Source organism: Leucopleurus acutus (genome assembly GCF_964270905.1).
Source record: "Leucopleurus acutus genome assembly, chromosome: 16".
NCBI lineage: Eukaryota > Metazoa > Chordata > Mammalia > Artiodactyla > Delphinidae > Leucopleurus > Leucopleurus acutus.
Window position 1 is genome coordinate 36,729,658 of NC_139158.1, and position 21,526 is coordinate 36,751,183.

General features: G+C 46.4%; 1 protein-coding gene across 2 annotated transcripts in view; it reads right to left on the bottom strand.

Moving 5' to 3' along the window:
• The window catches only part of PDPK1 (3-phosphoinositide dependent protein kinase 1), a 71,368-nt gene that overhangs the window by 44,807 nt on the left and 5,035 nt on the right, over nucleotides 1–21,526 (bottom strand). The window lies entirely within an intron of this gene.

Sequence of the window (21,526 nt, forward strand, 5' to 3'; positions counted from 1 at the left end):
GCAGGCAAGCCACAACTACGGAAGCCCACACGCCTAGAGCCCGTGCTCCACAACAAGAAAAGCCACTGCAATGACAAGCCCGCGTACCGCAACAAAGAGCACCCCGGCTCACCACAACTATAGAAAGCCTACACGTGGCAACGAAGACCCAAAGCAGAAATAAACAAACAAATAAATAAATAACTATACCCCACAACTAAATAGAATTTTAACCTAGCAGTCCTGGAACACAGAAGTATAACTTAATGGAAAGAAGAGCCCAAGAATTGCCAACTACATGTAAAAGTTATAGTTAACAAGAAATAAGCTGTTCAAACTGGGCCCGTGAGCCACAATCACTGAGCCTGCGCGTCTGGAGCCTGTGCTCCGCAACAAGAGAGGCCGCGATAGTGAGAGGCCCGCACACGGCGATGAAGAGTGGCCCCCGCTTGCCACAACTAGAGAAAGCCCTCGCACAGAAACGAAGACCCAACACAGCCATAAATAAATAAATTAATTAATTAAAAAAAAAGAAATAAGCTGCTCAAAAAAAAGACAGTAGTGGAATAACTGCTTAACAATTTGAAAAATAACTGATTTAGAGCCCAACTGCTCACTACACACCAAACTTACCTCTAAACAAATTAAAGAATTATATGTTTTTTAGTTATTTAAACAAATTCAAAAACCTAACAAGTTTTTAAAATTTTTCAATGCAATCGCTATTAAAAGAAGCTGGCTTCCTTGCAGAAATCAACAAGATGATCCTAAACTTCATATGGAAATTCAAGGAACCCAGAATAGCCAAACAATCTCAAAAAAGAACACTGGAGGACTCACGCTACCTAATTTCCAAATTCATTACAAAGCTATAATAAGACAGTGCAGGTCTTCCCTGGTGGCACAGTGGTTAAGAATACACCTGCCAATGCTGGGTACACGGGTTCAAGCCCTGGTCCGGGAAGATCCCACATGCCACAGAGCAACTAAGCCCGTGCACCACAACTACTGAGCCTGCATGCCACAACTACTGAAGCCCACGTGCCTAGAGCCTGTGCTCCGCAACAAGAGAAGCCACCGCAATGAGAAGTCCGCACACAGCAACAAAGGGTAGCCCCTGCTTGCCACAACTAGAGAAAGGCTGTGCAGCAATGAAGACCCAACGCAGCCATAAATAGATAGATAGATAGATAGATAGGTAGATGGAAAGAAAGATAGAAAGAAGACAATGAGGTATTGGCATAAGGATACACACGTGGGTGACTGGAACAGAGTCCAGGAATAAACCCGTATGTCTACGGCCAATCGATTTTTGACAAGAGTGCCAAGACCCTTCAATGGGAAAGAACAGTCTTTTCAACAAATGATGCTGGGACAACTGGATATCTACATGCAGAAGAATGAAGTTGGATGCCTTTCCCACGACAAAATTTAACTCAAATGGATCAAAGATCTACATGTAAGAAATAAAACTAGAAAACTCTCAGAAGAAAATATAGGAGTAAATCTTTATGAACTTGGCAATGGTTTCTTAGATATGAAACCAAAAGCACAGGAACAAAAGAAAAAAACAGGTCAAAGGAACTTCATCAAAATTTTAAAACTTTTGTGCTTCAAAGGCACCACCAACAAAGTGAAAGGACAACCCAATTATGGGAGAAAATATTTTCAAATCATATATCTGATAAAGGAATTGAAGGAATTGTATTCAGACTATATAAAGAACTCTTACAACTAAATTAAAAAAAACCACACAGTTAAAAAATAGGCAACAAATCTGAATAAACATTTCTCCAAAAAAGACATACAAATGGCCAATAAGTACATGAAAAGATGCTCTACATCATTAGAAATGATGCAAATGCAAATCAAAGCCACAATGGGACTCCATTTCACACATACCAGAATGGCTAGAATCAAAAAGATAATAATAACAAGTGCTGATGGAGACAAAGAGAAATTGGAACCATCGTATTCGTGGCAGGAATGTCAAATGGTGCAACCTCGTTGAAAAACATTACAACAGTTCCTCAAAAGGAAACAGGTATCACATAACCCTGCAATTCCACTCCTAGAAATGAAAACATAGGTCCACACAAATCTTGCACAAGCATGTTCATAATAGCATTATACATAACAACTAAAAGGTGGAAACAACGCAAATGACCATCAACGGATAAATGGATAAACAAAATGTAATCTAGCTATAAAATTGAATATTCAGCCATAAAAAGGAAATACTGATATATTCTAAAAAACAGATGAACACGCAAAACATTATGCTATGTGAAAAAGGCCAGACACAAAAGCCCCATACCGTATGATTCCATTTATCTGAAATGTCCAGAATAGGCAAATCTATAGAGTAAGAAAAATTAGTGGTTGTCAGAGGCTGGAGGGGAGAATGGGGAATGACTGCTAATGGGTTTGTTTTTGGAATGATGAGGATGTCCTGGAATTGGATGGGGATATACAACCACATGAATATACTAAAAGCCACTGAAATACACTTTAAATGGGTGAATTGTATGGTATATGAATTATATCTCAATAAACTGTTATAAAAATAGCTATATCATATATGACTACATTAATTTATATATAAGATCTCATTCAAATCTGTAAATCCTAAAGACTTTTTCTAACGACGAAACACGCAAAGGATTAGGCACCAAAAAAACTCAAGTAACTAGATGGAGAGATATACCGTGTTCTTGGATTGGAAGAATCAACATTGTGAAAATGACTATACTACCCAAAGCAATCTACAGATTCAATGCAATCCTTATCAAACTACCAATGGCATTTTTCACAGAACTAGAACAAAAAATTTCACAATCTGTATGGAAACACAAAAGACGCCAAATAGCCAAAGCAATCTTGAGAAAGAAAAACGGAGTTGGAGGAATCAGGCTCCCTGACTTCAGACTATACTGCAAAGCTACAGTAATCAAGACAGTATGGTACTGGCACAAAAACAGAAATATAGATCAATGGAACAGGATAGAAAGCCCAGAGATAAACTCACGCACATGTGGTCACCTTATCTTTGATAAAGGAGGCACGAATATACAACGGAGAAAAGACAGCCTCTTCAATAAGTGGTGCTGGGAAAACTGGACAGCTACATGTAAAAGAATGAAATTAGAACACTCCCTAACACCATACACAAAAATAAACTCAAAATGGATTAAAGACCTAAATGTAAGGCCAGACACTATCAAACTCTTAGAGGAAAACATAGGCAGAACACTCTATGACATAAATCACAGCAAGATCCTTTTTGACCCACCTCCTAGAGAAATGGAAATAAAAATAAACAAATGGGACCTAACGAAACTTAAAAGCTTGTGCACAGGGCTTCCCTGGTGGTGCAATGGTTGAGAGTCCGCCTACCGATGCAGGGGACACGGGTTCGTGCCCCATCTGGGAAGATACCACATGCCGCGGAGCGGCTGGGCCCGTGAGCCATGGCCGCTGAGCCTGTGCGTCTGGAGCCTGTGCTCCGCAACGGGAGAGGCCACAACAGTGAGAGGCCTGCGTACCGCAAAATTAATTAATTAATTAATTAAAATAGCTAAGGGACTGTGACCATACAAAGCTCTGTTTCTTATACTGCGTATATGTTTGTTCATAAAGGATAAAAATTTTCTCTCTCCATTAAAATAGGGAAGGGAGACTTCAGAGAACTATGAAGAAGCCTGTAGAAAGTGCACCAAGAACAGGCAAGACAGGGGAGCATACAGTAACCAATGGTTTGCAGAGGGTGACAGCTCAACCACAAGAGAAAAGTTGGAGACAGAGAAGCTCATTTTAAGATAACAAGTAAAAAACAAATCTAGACAGAACATCCTGTGACCTAAACATGATGAGCACGGAGGTGGAGAAGTGAGGCAGCAGGTGGCAAGAACAGGCAGGAGTCTGGGCAGTCCCCAAAAGACCATATAAACCTCGGCTCCACAAGGCAGGCCAGCCCCGGGAAGGCCAGCTCAGGCAGGGTCACCCCAGAAGACACACCACATGCCAGCTCCCAACCAAGGAGCCACCACCAACTCTGGAGCTGCACCACAGCTGGGAGAGGGCAAGCTTCTTTTACTTATTTGTCTGTCAAGATCATTATCACTTCAGGTAAGGTATACAAATATGAAGGAATTAACCCAAGGCATAGCATCAGTGAAATACTAGGAGAATATGACTAATTGGCTTTGTAAAAAATATCTAAGAGAATCTGACTTTTTTTTTTTTTTGGCGGTACGCGGGCCTCTCACTGTTGTGGCCTCTCCCGTTGTGGAGCACAGGCTCCGGACGCACAGGCTCAGCGGCCATGGCTCACGGGCCCAGCCGCTCTGCGGCATGTGGGATCTTCCCGGACTGGGGCACGAACTCGTGTTCCCTGCATCGGCAGGTGGACTCTCAACCACTGCACCACCAGGGAAGCCCGAGAATCTGGCTTTTTAAATGTGGCACACAGCACAAACATGACCAGCAGTACAGGCTCTCTAGCTGGAATGGGAGTCCAAGACACACCATTTAGTTATGGCAAACTGCTGTTTTCTTGAACGCTCTATGGGTCGCAGTAAGTCAAGTGTGCCTTATGCATTTCATAAACACTCTATCTCATGAGAGGTACCAAGGGCTGGACCAAGCTCTGTGGTCAGTCAGTACCTTAATGATTTGTCCCTATAAACAACGCATACAATCTTAACAGAAGTGTAATCAAATTCAATAACTTCCTTGGAGATTAGCTGGAACTTTCTGTCCTCGAAGGCAGTGGTAAATGGGGAAGAGGTCACAGTCACCAGGCTGAAGCCCATCAAGAACCAAGATAGGCCTGGACTGTCCTCACCAGCCAGGCCAGCTGCACGATGACCGAGAGCTGTGCCCAGGGAGCACCAAGAACCTCACAGGGCTCCCAGACACAGCTCTGGCCCTGTGTCTGTAAGCACTCCCTGGGCCTGCAGGGTCATTCCGAGTGCAGACCCTCAGGCCTGGGACTGAGGAGCAGCAGGACTGTGTGACCCAAAGGGACACACGCCGAGAGAGGGGAAGCAGAAAGAGCCAGCACTTCACACAGCACCGTCCCAGGCACTACAGCACTGCTTCCAACAGGCCTGGTCACAGGCCCACCGGGGGCCATCGCTGCCCAACGAGATAGGGGAGGGGAGAGCACCGCCTGTCTCTGTCGTGCCCCACCCCCACCGCACCTGTCCCACCAAGTGTGGACCTGTTTACCGACCTCATCTAAGTTCACCTGTGTGCCCAGCCTCCTGCCAAGTGAGGCTCAAGAAGACAACCGGAGATGCACAGAACAGTGGCAAATGTTGCTTTTAATTCAAAACTGACAAGTGAACTACTGAATAAAATCTCAAACATGAAGTTTTTAAATAGCAAAACGTGATGAGTTGACTCATGGACCTGGAAAAATGTAATTTTACATAGACATGCTTCTGGACCCAATGACAATTCTAGCAAAGGCGCCAACGTATGTGTCACATGAAGGTTTCTGGCACAGGCGAGGGACAACCCACTGCTTCTTCACGGAGGGCAGAAGCTCAACTCTGGGAGGGGAGGTGCTGGAAGTGACAGCCAAGAGCAGCAAGGATGAGGAGGCAGGGCCTGCAGGCAGCAGGCATCCACAGCCACGGAAAGCAAGACCTGGCGTGACAAACACCATCAAACTGGCTACTCCAGGGACAGATGACCCTGATGTCAAACACCCTGGGAAGGCCCAGCACAGTGAAGAATGCTTATCCTGGCTTCAGGAATACTTACCAAGGAAAGGGTCTTCAGCTCCAACTTCCATAATGATAACTGAACACCCGTCCAGCCCACGGAGAGTGGTCTCCAAAGACAGTGAAAGGTAAGTCTAATGAAACACTCGTTGACAAGTACATGTTTCTGAGAGCTTTCTTTCCTTTTCATCAAAGTAGTTTCTATGGTTATTTAAAGAAAAAAAAAAAAAAAAAAAAAGGTCTCCAGAACAGGTCCTCAAAGGAGAGCACTGTCCCTTAGAAAATACAGGTTTGCTCCTGACCTCAGCTGGGTCGACCCCACACACAGGTACCAACCAGGCGGCAGCCCTCAACTCGCAACTCTGCCCATTTCTGGTAGACATGCAGAAATCAACCACGAGGTGTGCTGAAAATCAACATGCTGTCTCAACAGAGCTGGACCTGCCTCCAGACCTATGACACCGAGCAGCATCTGGCTGGGCAATGACAAGGTAGGAGGTAGAAAATCGTGCTGGATAAAACCTGCTCACATCCTCCCTGACACCCGTCCATGATAAGCGCCACGGAAGATGCCCAGGCTACCTGTATACTTCCCAGAACCTGTCACATGGTAAAGGTTGGAGCACAGGATTTTCCCACCTGTAAACATTAATGCACCTGATGCCAACTCTTACTTTTACAAGATGCCTGGCAAGTTCATCCAGCCCAAAAGCACAACTTCAATGAGAGGTATGAAGGCGGCTGATAAGCCTCTCTTTAAGGGATACATGCCACCTTAAAAATTAACATAACCTAGTTATGTTTATGTTAAACATAACAGTATAAATTAACATAAACTAGTAAGCCGTCTTTCTCTGTCATTGGTAGCTGGCTGAAACTGTCAGCATGCTCTGGACAGGTGCAGAATGTTCTGGAGCCTAAGCTAAACCACGCCCGCTTCAGTTTGGTGGGCACTGAAGTAAAAGGCTTGACTACAGTCAGAGGAGAGAAACAGAGTGTGTGCTCTGGAGACGCTGGCAGGTGGAAACATGACCCTGGGGCCAGGCTGAGAGGGGGCAGGAAGAGGATGTTGTATGTCTACACACATACACCTGCCGGCCTCACCCCCAGAGCACAACCACCATCCCCCTCCACCTCAAATGCCCAGGACTCCGCCACTGCCCCCAGGAACCTCTCCGCCCCTTCATCCCCCCACACACAGCAGGCATATTTTGCTGTTTGCCACAGCTTATAGTGCATCCCGCAGCGCAGTGCACACAGTCCCAGGAGGGTCAAGGAGAGCGCCAAGACCTTTAACTCACTAGCACAGACAGCTCTGGAGTGACTAGATGTGGAGTGACTTCTGTTAAGTACACCCTATTCTCCAAAGCCATGCTTTTCTGTTATGTCATAAAAATACATGCACTCATTTTGCTCATCAGTGTTTCTCAAAAAAGGTAAATTAACCACATTTTTAACCCAGTTACTCAACAAACATGGCCGCTGTGCTAGCGAAGGTCCAGGGACTTCGCTGTAAGGCAGGCATGGTCCCTACCCCTAGGAAGCTACATCCCAACACAGTGACAGACCCAATATCGTTTACAGAACTAGCAGATTAAAGCTGTGAGGGCAGCCATGGCAGAAGTGGATGAGTGCTGTGAGGCCGGAGCGTAGGTTGGGGAGGGGCTGGCAGAGGGTGCTGGGGGGGTGCGGGGGGAGCGGTCAGAGGGCTGCAGCAGGTCCAGGGGAGGGTGACAGCGGCTTAGATGTGCTGCAGTGGCAGGAAGGGGAATACTCACATACAAAATATGAAATATAATAATAGCTAATCATGCATCACGCATTTCAAAATTTCACTTTCCCCTAATGTTTCAGATTCAAAATTCAGATTCAGCAGCCTTTATGAGTCAGAAGGAAAAACCAGTCATTCTGAAATCAACATCCAAGTGAAGTGTAGAATGAACTCCGGATTTTTGAAATGGCAATAACAGATGATGTAATACAGACAGACATACACACATATCTGCTTTTCCACCACATGCTTTATGAGAAACGGCAGGGCCACCACCAGCACTTCATAGCAGCTTCAGTGATTTAAGGTAAATGCAGTAGTACCCTCAAGACCACGCTGTTTTATCCACTTCATCAACAAATATTCACTGAGCACCTACTATGTGCCATGCACTGTTCTAAGCACTGAAGATACAGCAAAAAACAAAACTGAGCCCATGCCCTCAAGAAGCCCACATTCTAGTAGGAGCAGACAGACTCCCCCCAAAAAACAAAAGCCAGGTAAAATCCACAGTGTGTCAAATGGTGATAAATAACTGTGAGAAAAATACAGCAGGGAAGGAAGATGGGAGTGGTACAAATTTAAATAATCAGAGAAACCCTTACTAGGAAGGTGACATCTGAACAAAGACCCAAGGAGGTGGGGAAAGCCTTCCCAGGAGAGGACTGGGCAATGAGAAGGCCCAAAGGCAGGAGCAGCTCTAGACTCACAACAGTCCAGCTTGGCCCTCTGGACGGGCCACCTCCAGACAAAACCTCTGGATGCCAGGCAGGACCTCAGGGTCCCTGAAACACTCCTCCTGGGGTCACTTCTGGGCACCTCAAACCACAAGGGTGGAAGCCTGAGCAATGGGACTTGCCATAAGAGTCCTGGTGCCTCCTGAACCAGAGTCTGATGCCAGCCTAACCCTGGCTGTACTGTCCCTCATCAGACCTGGGCTGAAGATGCTGAACACCAGACCACTGCTGCTCTGGAAGCGCCACAGCAGCATCTGCTCTGCTCCAGCTTTATGGGCATGATGACACAGGGACTTGTCATGGCAGCCTTTCTCCTTCATGGAATTCCGCAATTTCCTTCCTGCCTCGGCCATAGCATGCCAGCCAAGTACCTCAGTGCAGGACCAGCTCTCATGGCCCCTCACTGATGGAGAGATGTTCATAGTGACAACTCAGTGCTCATGCTTTCTCTTCCTGCAGTCGTAAGTCGCTGGCATGGGTATGTTTTAATGAACAGTTTCACTTCTGCAGTTAAAATGATGGTCGAAATATTACCTTTTAAAGCACTTTAAAAGCATCAATTATAAAATGAAAAACCTACGAAAAAAGCCCTCTTCCAGTGTGAAAAGCCCAAATGCTTATTTGTACTACAGCTATTATTCTAAAGGGCTGATTTTTTTTCACATTTGAGGTGGTAATTAAGCTGCATAAACAGCACTCTGAGACGGTCTGCCATGATCTGGAGGACACTCACTATACGGTGGCCCAGGGGTGGAGGCGGGGGTCAGGCTCCCGAGGAGCTCCTTCCAGCCCTCTAGCCCGGGGCCCTGCAGAGGCAGTGCAGCCCTGTGTGCCCAGGCAACCCAGGGCCCTGGGAGAGTCACTCCCTCCCAGCACAGCCCAATCAGCTTACCACCCATTTGGTGACCCAAAATTATGGTAAGTAAATACAATCTGGTTCCTCAACAGCTTCTGAAATTTAAGTCTCTGGAGAAATTTAAAGCAACAGTACCCTGTCCCCCATCCTCGCCCTCCCTAATAAAATGGAGCTGGTCACAAGTTCTCAAGAACACAGCTCTCTACCTGGTCCTGTAGGTACTGTGTCACCACAAGTCATGACTGCTGGCCTTTCCTACACACACAGGTGCACCCCAAATGCAAGCACCTCACACCCAAGAGAAGGCTGGGAGCTGCAGCCTGCCTCACCAACAGCTTCACACCAGTAGATCCCTGTGGCCAAGGCCTCGCACTGACCAGGCCAGGCCCCAACCCCCACCCTTTCTCCCCCACTTCCCAGTACCAGCATCCTTTAAATCCCCCCACAGGACAGGACTCCTCCTGTGCTCCTCTCTCCTGCTTCCTGTGTGGCTGTCAGAACAAGCTTCCATAACTGCATGAAGTGGGAGCCATGTCTGTGGCTCAGCTCTACTGTGAACAAGGAAGGACGGCTGTTCTCAACTGAACTTGGCCAGGAAAACCAGCGCCACGAACATCCAACACCTGGGATGTCTCTGGAAAAGTGGGTCACACCCCCCTAACTGCACTCAACATGCACCTCGTCCTGCACCTGTCACCGTGTCACGTGACTGAGTAAGCAGGAGGGCGCCTGTGTGCTCACAGCCTCCCCAGAGCAGGACCACGACACCCTTCTGCAAGAGCATCTCTGTCAGGAAGACAAGCCCAAGTCTTAAACAACTGACTTCCAAATGAACTTGTAAAAATACTGTCCATAAACTGGGCGTTTTCTGTAGACTTCAACTGGTTTCACAACAATTTGTATATAAAAACTTAGGATTTTCAACTTCTCTGACTTTTTGAGTGTTAAGTTCAGCAGTCTCCTCTTAGAGGTAGAAACTCTCAAGGGAAAATTAATTTGCGATGGACTTACATTTTCGTATCCACCAAAAACACATCAAGGTTCAATTTAACTATGCAATACATTGCTCAACCACTAGAGAGCTTAGGAAAATATGAACATCAAAATATCCAGTATCCAACATTCAAAACTGCTAAATGTGACAAATATATATATATTTTTTAATAAATTTATTTATTGATTTATTTCTATTTTTGGCTGCGTTGGGTCTTCGTTGCTGCATGTGGGCTTCTCTCTAGCTGTGGCGAGCAGGGGCTACTCTTCGTTATGCTGCGCGGGCTTGTCATTGCGGTGGCTCCTCTTGTTGCAGAGCACGGGCTCTAGGCATGCAGGCCTCAGTAGTTGTGCCTCGATGGCTCTAGAGTGCAGGCTCAATAGTTGTGGCTCATGGGCTTAGTTGCTCTGCGGCATGTGGGATCTTCCCGGACCAGGGCTCGAACCCGTGTCCCCTGCATTGGCAGGTGGATTATCAACCACTGCGCCACCAGGGAAGCCCTGTGACAAATATTTGACTGACAAATAGATTAAAATGCAAATGAATTTGGGGCAAAGGAAAACAATGACCCACAGATTTCTTTTCTACCTCCGTCAAGTCTCCTATACTAGACACCTCACCTCTTCCAAAGCTGCAGACAACAACTTCACTAACCCTTAGGTTTACTGCCAGGTAAATGGAAGCTTATTTTTAAAATACATAGTCATATATTTGTAAAGCGCACCTCAGACCTTAATTACCTGGTGGCAAGACAGTATTACGAGGGTCAGATGAGGAAGTGGAAAGAGGACACAACTCAGCAGGTTTCAGAAGGCACTGCAAGTGTGTAGGGGAGCAGCCACAGCCAGTGGCCTGGGTGGCTTCCCAAGGCTCCTGCTGTGTCTAAACATGGGATAGGGTTCAGCTGAAGAGATGATTTCTTCTCCAAAATGGTTCAGAGAGGTTGTGTTAGGATGGAAGACTCATGGTTTCTCCTCCTCTGTTATGAAATATAGTTTGAAACACTTTACAATGAAAAGTGATTCATCTATTCATTCTACTAACAGATACCAGGAGCCCAATCTTACTTGAGCCCTAGGGACTAGAAGGAGAAAAGAAAACAGCAAACAGCCCCTGAGTCAGCACCAGGAAGCAGAGGAGTTGACTTCAGGGAAAAAGGGCTGACTGATGTTCCTCAGATCCCTCTGGATCTTTCTTTATGTCTTTATCTCTTTAGGAAGGATAAAGTGCAAATTAAGCAAGGATTTCATATGAAGAACAAGCTTGGGAGTTTGAAGCTAGACTCAGGGTTGGTGTGATGAGAAACAGTCTTTCATCCTGAGGAGGGAGCCTGTCATTCCGCACCAGAGCCAAGGATTCAAACCTGGGGGCCTACACACCCTGTATTTGAGCAATTGCAACTAGATGCTTTAAACATGTCTTGGTTCTTAAGAGTTTAAAATTTCTACCTACAAACCTGCTGAGGAAGAATCTGACGTCACAAGAATAAATAGCTGCAAATGCTTAATCATTAGTTACTAAACTGTCCAAACCTTTTGCATATGAATAGCTGCTGCCTCCCACAAACAAGTTACAGGTACAAGTACAGAAGTTACCACCAAACTGTGAGAACTCGTACTCTGCCAGGTTGGGACCCCAGCTCTGCTCCTGACCGGCCATCTGACCTTGAACACACTATGTCACCTCTCTGTGGCTCAGACTTCACCTAATAGTCAGGGATAAGGAGGACAGGACCTTCCAGGCTTGCTGTGAGGATTTAATGAGTTAATCTATACAAAGCACTCAAGCTGACTCCAAGGGAGCACGCTATAAACAGTTGGTTTGGTTTGTTTGTTTTTTAATAAATTTATTTACTTTATTTATTTATTTTTGGCTATGTTAGGTCTTCGTTGCTCTGCGTGGGCTTTCTCTAGTTGTGGGGAGCGGGGGCTACCCTTCGTTGCGGTGCACGGGCTTCTCATTGTGGTGGCTTCTTCTGTTGCAGAGCACGGGCTCTAGGCGCGCTGGCTTCAGTAGTTGTGGCATGAGGGCTCAGTAGTTGTGGCTCACGGGCTCTAGAGCACAGGCTCAGTAGCTGTGGAGCACGGGCTTAGTTGCTTTGCGGCATGTGGGATCTTCCCAGACCAGGGCTTGAACCCATGTCCCCTGCATTGGCAGGTGGATTCTTAACCACTGCGCCACCAGGGAAGCCCCTATAAGCAGTTTTATGATTAAATAACACAGAAGACAAACACACATACACACACACACACACACACAGAGGTTTTCCCAACCAAGGGTCATCAGATGATAAAATAAGCTCTTCAAGACCAAAATGAAGCCCATCCCCCTTCCACATACTATATTTATCTGTGAGTAAACTGAATTAACTATATACTGAATTAGGAGGCCCAATTCTAACTGTGAAGCAGACAAAATGATACAGGAAGGCTGGGCTCCCTAACACACTGGGAGAGGAATCAAGATCAAAATCAGGGCCTTCTATGGTCAAGATGCTGTCATGCAGCTTAAGACTCCAGCCAGCAAGAGAAAGGATCTCAAACTCAAAAGGCTAAGCTGCCTTTAAATGCTGCCTGGGCAGAGTGTGCTGTGAAAGGCCCTCGACTGGTACAGCCAACACACCGCACAGAGGAACACCTCCCTCTAGGCCCCTGCATAAAGGGGGGTGGTAGACTGCCATAAAATCCGACCAGCTCATCCCCAAAGGGACACTGCTCTCAAGTCAGTCGTGCTCACTGGCAAAGAACATTCTGGTAAGAACCTTCTCTCACCTCAAGAAAGTCCACAAAGCTAGGCCCAGCACAGAAAACCTGGCAGAGGCAGGGACAGCAACCACTGCCACCTTCCCCAAACCCCAGACCTCTACCATGAAGAACTAGAGTGAAGGAGCAAAATCGAGGACCCAAGGTGACTTAGCTGAAATCATGGGTAACTACGCGTAAGCCACACTCTCTCTGAGCCGTAATTTACTATTCTGTGAAGTGAGGTGTATAACACTGACCCACCCCTTGAGGGCTGCTGGGTGCCCACAACAGACAGGAGCTCAAAGTCACTTTGTGAAATACATCTGTCTTGTGTTCACAGGGCAGACCAGGCATGGCTACTGCCTAAAGTGGTGGGAGGGGATTGCGGGGCATGGGCGCTTGTAACACAACCACGCCACATGCTCCACCCACATTAGCCTTCAACCACAGGCAGACCGGGAGGCTGGCCCACATGACACAAATGGTCACCAATGCTCTTGTGCAACTCGACACATAGCAAAATGCAGCTCATCCTAACCAGCATGGAACTACACTTAGGAGCTCCAGGTGGATGGCTGACTGGATTTAAATGAAGACCCGAGTAAGACTTTCTATTGTTCCATGGAGCAGCTTGGAGAAAGTGCACCAGGAGAGGGAGAAGCGTCTAGTGGGTGATCCCCGAGGGTGACCACTTAATCTGTCCTCCCACTCTCTTCTGCAGCCCCTTGGAGCCTCTCACCCAACGAAAGGCAGGTGGAAGAACACAAGGTCACAGCTGCCAGCCGCCTAAAGTCTAGTACACAGGCTTAACAGACCCCAAGACTCAGTAAACAATGTCTGAATTTTGCTAATAAACCTGTACCTTCAACATTAACTTTGTGCATACCACAAACATACTATGAAACACTGAAATACAGGATTTCTTTGCTCTTCTAACTTCCTTGGATACTTTGGAACTGCATAAAGGTATACTTTACATGCCATTAACTTGATTAACATGAACATCAGGATGCAGGTGACTTCTGGGTTGGAAGGGAGGAGATTACAATCAGCAGAACCATTCAGAGGGCTTCTAAGAGCCTAGTAAAATCCTACGTTTAAAACAGGGTGGTGGCACATGCAAGTTTGTTTTAAATTCTCAATATACACCCCTTATAGATACAACTGTAAATAATATTGCTTAAAAGGACTTAATGAACTGCCATTTTTCTCTACTTCTAAAAATAACTTTTATTAAGCACTTGTTGTTGTCACGCACACTTCTGAGCATTTCACACATATTATCACAGTCCTCAAAACAACTCTTGGGGGTAAGGACCACTGGCATCCCTTTTTACAGATGGAGGCACTGAGGCACAGATCAGGTCCCTGTCCAAAGTCAAAAGCCCAACAGTGAAGCCAGATTCAAACTCGCTCTCAACCCTCCCCAGCTGGTAGAGGGTATGTCTGATGCTGATACTCCATGTGACCCAGGGAACAAGAAAGTAGGGTCCCAAATTAGCAGGACCTTCCTGGGAAGCATTCAGTAACCACTTCCATATCACATCTTAGGCTCAAGTCCTTCTGACTTGCCAATTTCTGCTACACTGAATCTAGTTCAGTCAAATTCATACTAAGATTTATATTATGAAAACATTCATTAAGAAAGTACTCCGGGCTTCCCTGGTGGCGCAGTGGTTTAGAGTCCGCCTGCCGATGCAGGGGACACGGGTTCGTGCCCTGGTCCGGGAAGATCCCACATGCCGCGGAGCGGCTGGGCCCGTGAGCCATGGCTGCTGAGCCTGCGCGTCCAGAGCCTGTGCTCTGCAGCGGGAGAGGCCACAACAGTGAGAGGCCCGTGTACCGAGAAAAAAAAAAAAAGAAAGAAAGAAATTACTCCCAACAGCTGGAAATGGCCAGTGTAAACGTCCACAACAGGACAATGGCTACTCATGGTTGACCCACAGAGAGGAGTACTACACAGCCACTGGAAGTGGCTCATGCAAAACACTCAGTGAAAAACAGCAGGAGACAAAGCTGTCTCAGATATACGGTCAGGGTCCCAATTTGATTTTTTTTTTTAAATACAGAAAGGAAACGATGACCCTTGGGTGAAGAAAAGATAGATCTTCCAGTTGGTTCCCAGTACCTATTAACCTTGATGGCTGCAAGGGATGAAATTTGACCTAGGAGGGTCAGCAGATGCAGCACAGGGGCTCCAGGCAGTGAAGGCCTCTGAGGGACCTTATCAACAGCGCACCGACCACAGGGGCCACTAAGTCCTCAATAGACACTGGTAACACCACGTGGGGCCCAGAGACCTTCTGCACTTCCTTCCAGGTCCATCAGTTAATTCATCCAGAAAAGACGTGCGATGTATAAAAAGTATTTGCTAATAAGTAGATGAATAAATTAATATCTTTTAGATACAGATCCTATGTGTGAGGAAGAAATCATTAACTACCACTGGGGGCCCAGTGTGGAAATCCTATTTCTGCTTTTAAAGCCTGTCATCCTAGAGCAGTATCAGAAAAACAGAAGCAATTCAAAGACAGTCCAATCCATATACTTAAGATTCTGTTTCACAGCCAAATAACTTGGATGAAATCTAGAAAGAATATGCATTAAAAGCTTTAGTGAAAAAGCTTTTCAGTAAAATCTATTATTAGTCAGAAAACAATAATATCAACAAGCTCTCGCCTTCTGTTTTACTAAAATAATTTAACATATTAAACTTGCCAACTAAGAAAAACTGAATTTCTAAGCTCAAGTCACATTAATTATATACCACTTAAATATGAATCTTTCCTTGGGAATTAAACTCATTCAGCAAACGTTTTTCCCCTGCAATCTAGTTTGTGAATCTGAGTGATACCTAACTTGATCCAAAGCAATTTATCTTGAAAGTTAGGTGATGTGGTGAGGCCAGCAGGTACTGAGCTGTTTCCCCTTCTACTCAGAGGAGCTGAACCCTGGGGCTCCTCTTTCCCACTCTCGAGCTTCCAACCCCGGCTCCTTAAAGGAAACCTCCCTCAGCCTCCAAGACTGAAAGGTCAAGGGCTGAAATAAAATCTAGAGCACATGGGCACTTCCAGTGAAATGAGAACCGTTCTCTAGGGTTCCAGCCCTCCCAACCCCTCCCCTCCAGCCCCCCCTTCCCCTCTCCTGCGCTGGGGATCCTCAGCAGCCCCGTTATGTTCCCCTTGCTGACACTGACCCACCAGTCATGCCCTCTCCTCCTCCTGTGTCCTTCAACCTCAGTGGGGACTGCACTGTAATCTGTCCTTGCCGGCCCACAGCTTGTGCCCCTCCCCCAGCAAGGTGCATGATCCTTGAGAGCAGCAAACGGACCTGTTGGAACTTCCTTAAAATGCCCTAGATTTTGTTTACCCTCCATTGGTGTTTCCCACACATAAACATACAACCACAGTGATATGGATAACTGTTCTAATCACCCTAACAGATTATCCTGGTTTTTTTTTTAAAAAAAAGCCAGATTAATGTGGTCAGACTTTTGTTTTTTAATCCTCTGAAGCTCCTCTCTCTTTGAAATAGGAGAAAAACAAACCAGCCCCCAGAATGCCACTGGCCATACATATCAACATCATCTGGCAGGAACACCCTTCCAGCAGTGTAAACTTACATGGTTTTGCAACGGAAGGAGAGAGACCCAGCTTATTTCTAACTAAGAATGCCTATCCTGACACCTGAAAAGGCTCCTTTAACAGATGCTTTGCTTTCCTGGGCCTTTATCTGCAAATTCTGGATAACAAGTTTCTTATTGGGAACAATAATGGCCAACTGAGACAGAGAGAGACTTTGTCCCACTGTTAACCGCTAACTCCCACAGAAGAGCTTCACAACATCATCAGTGTGCAGAGAAAGATCTATTTTGTCTAGCATGACATTCATCCACACCTCCACCAATCACCAACTTAAGAGTTCAGTTACCAGAAACAAAGAGAGGAGGAGGAAGGAAAGAAGAGCAGGCCAGGCCAGTCCAGTCTCTATTTCACCTTCTCTTAGCCAACCCCAAACATGTAAACAGCCTCCAGACTCCTAGAGTCCTAGGGAGGGACTTCAATGCCTTCAGGCCTCTCCGTCATTTTCTTCATAGTGCTTTGCCCTTTTATCAGTGCCCTGCTCTTTCTTCCCACAAATTCCTACCTTCATAACTGTCTTGTTTTTGCTGTGGTCATATGGAAACGACGTTGGAGGGGCAAATCCATAGATGGGTGGGAAAACAAACCAAACTCATGACTTTCCTGAATATGCCTATCTTCAGAGTTCTGGGCTAGAAGAAACTCCAAACTCTGTGCTTGTTTCAATCTAAAAGTCTCAAAGTAACAGCCCACAAGTCAGGCCGTGACTCAAGACCTTTAGACAGTAAACAACACCATAGCTTCACTTGAAAGAAAAAAAGCTAGAGAACATACCAAAGCTAACCACCTACTTTCACAAGGACCAGGTGATACAGATCTATCCTCCTACCTGCAAAGAAAGCACAAAGAGACTGAGCACACAGGACCTGAGCAGATCACGGCAAATGCTAATTAGATCACAAATAGCAGCTTCCAAATACTCCGGAGGGTCACGGGCCTTCCCCGATTAGAAAGCATTTCTATCAGTGGGTTCAGGTTCACTCGGCACCTGGGGACATCTCTGAACCTGCACAGTGTCCTGGGAGCGTCCATGCCTGCATAAAGGGGCCAGAGCAGGCAGGCACCTGGACCCCATGCCAGCTCTGACCTGGTACATAAGTCAGAAGCCCACCAAGTCCCAAGTGTCTTCATCTGGAAACCAGAAGGATCCAACTGAGTAAGCATGAAGGTCCCTCCCAAAATAAAAATACTGTGGTCATCCTATGACACACAAACAACAAGTATCAGAGAGCAGAGCAGGGCCATAGGCCTAATTCCAGTCAATCAGAACTAATCTTGTTTCATCTTTCCAGTGATAAGTCATGTGGACATCAGGCACTCCTGATACATGCACTAGGGGCACCCAACTTCCTTGGGATTCTTCCTGAGTCCATAACCCCAGTTTCATCAACAAAAGACATCAGACAAACCCAAACTGAGGGACAGTCTATGAAATACCTGACCAGTACTCTTCAAAAGCATCAAGTTCATGACAAACAAGGAAAGACTGAGAAACTGTCATAGAGCAGAGGAGACCAAGGAGACCCGACAACCAAATGCAATGTGGTACCCTGGATGGGACCCTGCAACAGAAGAGGACATTGGGGGGAAACTGAGGAAATCCCAATAGGTTTGCAGTACAGTAAATAGTGTGGCACCAATGTTGAAGTCTTAGTTTTGACAGATGTGGCAGGGTTGTATAGATGTTAACATTGGGGAAGTGGGATGATGGGTATTATGGGAATTCTGTGTTGTGTTTGCAACCTTTCTATGTATCTAAAGTTATTCCAAAAATCAAGTTTATTTTATTTTTTTAATATTTATTTATTTATTTTGGCTGCTCCAGGTCGTAGTTGCGGCACGCGCAATCTTCGTTGCGGTGCGTTTAGTCGCAGCATGCAGACTCTTAGTTGTGACATGCAGGATCTAGTTCCCTGACCAGGGATCGAAACCGGGCCTCCTGCATTGGGAGCGTGGAGTCTTACCCACTGGACCACCAGGGAAGTCCCTCAAGTTTATTTTAAAAATAAGTTTGTTTGGAGGCTATTTTGATAGCTTCAAGCAAACTTAAAGGATCTGAAAACATCCTGTGTCATTAAAAAACCTGACTCAGGGGAATTCTCTGGTGGTCCAGTGGTTAGGACTCTGCGATTCCACTGCAGGGGGCACGGGTTCGGTCCCTGCTCAGGCAAGCAGTGCAGCGCGGCCAAAAACAAAAACAACAACAACAAAAAACAACTTGACTCAGAGTCCATACTGAATACTAATTTGAAAAATACAGGGCTACTAAAGGAAAATAATACACTTGAAAGGAAGGGAAAAAACCTGACACTGAATAAATTCAGTATAAATTTCCAAATACCACCACCTTCATCATGCACTGTCCAAAAGACATCCGTGTTTGAAAGCACAGCAGGTCTCCCCGAGAAAGCACTAGGCAAGCACAGCTACCTGGTCTTCCCAGCACACAAAACGGCACTCCCTCCTTGAACTTCCTCCACGGTCAGCCACTTCCCTGCTCCCCTGTCCTCCCGGCTGCCCCTGCCAGGAAAGCCCCCCTGCTCGGTGCACCCCGGGGCCAGGTTCTTCTGTGTTCTTCACTGCAGCAGCCCTACAAAGGCCGGCCACCCACTCCTGGCAGGGCACTGCCCTCCCTTCTGGCCGCACTGCTAACCATTTCCCCTCAGCCCCTGAAGCGGGGCCATGGTTAAGGGAGTCACAGAGGGGTGAGAGCGCGCACGTAGGCTGCCCCCCACCCACTAAGCTGCACATCAGGTCCTTTTCACCCAAGGATTCCTTCAGGGCATGAGCATGGAGCCCTGTTCTGTTGATGTCTATTCTCCTAACTCACCACCTGACCATCCTCACCCACCCACCACCCACCCCCCTCCGAAACACAAAGCTCAGTGCCAGTGCTTCTGGGTAAAAGAGTTTTCTAAGATTTAAAAAAAAAAAAAAAAGCACTTAGATTGTATGAGTTTTGTTTTTATAGGAATGAAAATAAATGTATTCGCAAATAAAATCTATATTTAGATGCACAATTTTAAAACTGTCTATCTGATAATAACAACTATGTACATACAATCGGCAGACTATAATTTTGACCAATGAAAAAAACCCATGAAAGAAAAATGCCAAACTGCAGGAAGAAAAAAATGAGTTAACAATGGAAAAAGAGAGTAGTATGGGCTGAGCTTCTGAGACTGTGCACTGAGGAAACAGTTTATTCTCTCAGTCTCCAGTCCAGGCTAAGCCACAGGCCACTCTGACAGAAAAATGCAGAATGGCTAAGGGCTCACCCTCTAGGAAGGAAGCCGGTTAATAATGACAGGACCCCAGAAATGAGCAGTTATCAAGCTTCCTGGCTTGCTAACTTACCTGCTTCCCCGGGGCCTAGCTGCTACGGATCAGACTTTCCTAAGAACATGCCTGAGCAGAGCCAGTATTCGGGCAATTTTCCCAAAGACTGGGCTGTTCCCACCATTTCCCATAGGAGAAGCACTGCTCACGGCCCAGTGCTGGCACACACTTAGGTCTGAAGTTCCCATCCACTCCCGCCCTCCTCCTAGGTTGGTGGCTCTCTCACTCACACTCGTTCACCCCATATCCGTGCACAGGTGCATGGCAGGAAAACCCAAGACAAGGTGGGCTTCTCAGACACTGAGTGTTGGGATCCCCCAGGACCACCAGCCGCACAACCATCTCAGGAAGGTGGAGCCCCTCACAGCCAGGGGCACAGCTGTGGCACTGCACACACCCACAGAGCATGTGCTCCTCTTAAGACAGGACGCTCTTAGAAATTAGAGCAAAGCCAAGAGCTGGGAAAAGCTGTCTCTGACCTTACCCAAAGCAGCAAAGAGAGGTGTGCCAAAGGGACCGCAGAGCAGGGTGGCTGCTTCCGTCATGAGGGGAAAGCAGCTTGGCTTCTGGTCAGAGAATGTGCTAGGGTCATCCTGATCCTCAGGGCCCACCTGCAGGGTCCACAAAGCCGACGCTGGCTCTTCTACAGGTTAGATACTCAGGGTCTGACCACATGAGGACAGTGGTCCATGGCAGGGCTCATCCCTGCCTGTTGGCACAGCAGGGCAGCAGTGCCAACTTGGAGAGCCTCAGCCCAGAATACTATATGCCTGACACTAACACTTACTAATCCAGATTTAACCTGACATTTGATCACCAAAACTTCCCAGGAAGGACTGTAGTATAAAAAGGAACCAATGGCTTTCAAATACAACCTTTCAAGGGTTGAAAGGTGGTAAAAGGGTAGGTGGTATAATATATAGAGAGAAAAAAAAGCCATCCCCTTTTTGAATTATATTTCCTTAGACAATGAAGAAATGGTACATGGGACCATGTTTTTAACCATCGGACTTCTTTCTAGTTTGGAATGCTTTCATATTAAGCAACAAACAGTTTATGATGAGACCCTCCGTCCCTCAAACACATACAGCTCTGAACACAGGGAGTCAGAATACACATGCAGGATTCAGAGATGTCTTCGTTAATAAATAGCAAAAATGGTAAGACAGGCTTGTCACAAATATGCCGGGTATGAGAACCATGAAGAGAAAGCGTGAAAAAGAGTAACAGAAACCATCTAGACTCCAAGTTTAGAAAGATATATACATAACAAGGTACAGAACCTGTTTTAGAGAAACAGAACATTGAATATATAACAAAAGCTGATGCAGACCAAAGGGCGGTAGCAGGGGACACTAAGAAGCTGATTGGCCAGAAAAGGCTTCACAGCCTGGGGGTGGGGAGGCCAGTGTGTTTCCACTGAGGGGAATTTCTTCAGGCAAAGAGGAAGGGCCTAAAGAGGAGAACCTGGCAGCCGAGAACATCCTGGACACTGTCCTGGGCTTTATAGGCTGGGAAGAGAGGCCACATGGCACGGGCAACTGAGGGACGCTCGCGGAGGAGGAGCTAAGTGACAAGCCAAGAAAAGCAGGGGAAGTCACAGGAGCATTGGAATTTGGGGACCCCCACCAGCAACTCACTTCCTCACCAAGAAAGGGAAAACTAGGAAGAAAGCGTGTCAATGTTTTCAGCCCCACAAGCGACAGTGTGTGATAAGCACGCAGTGCGGCCAT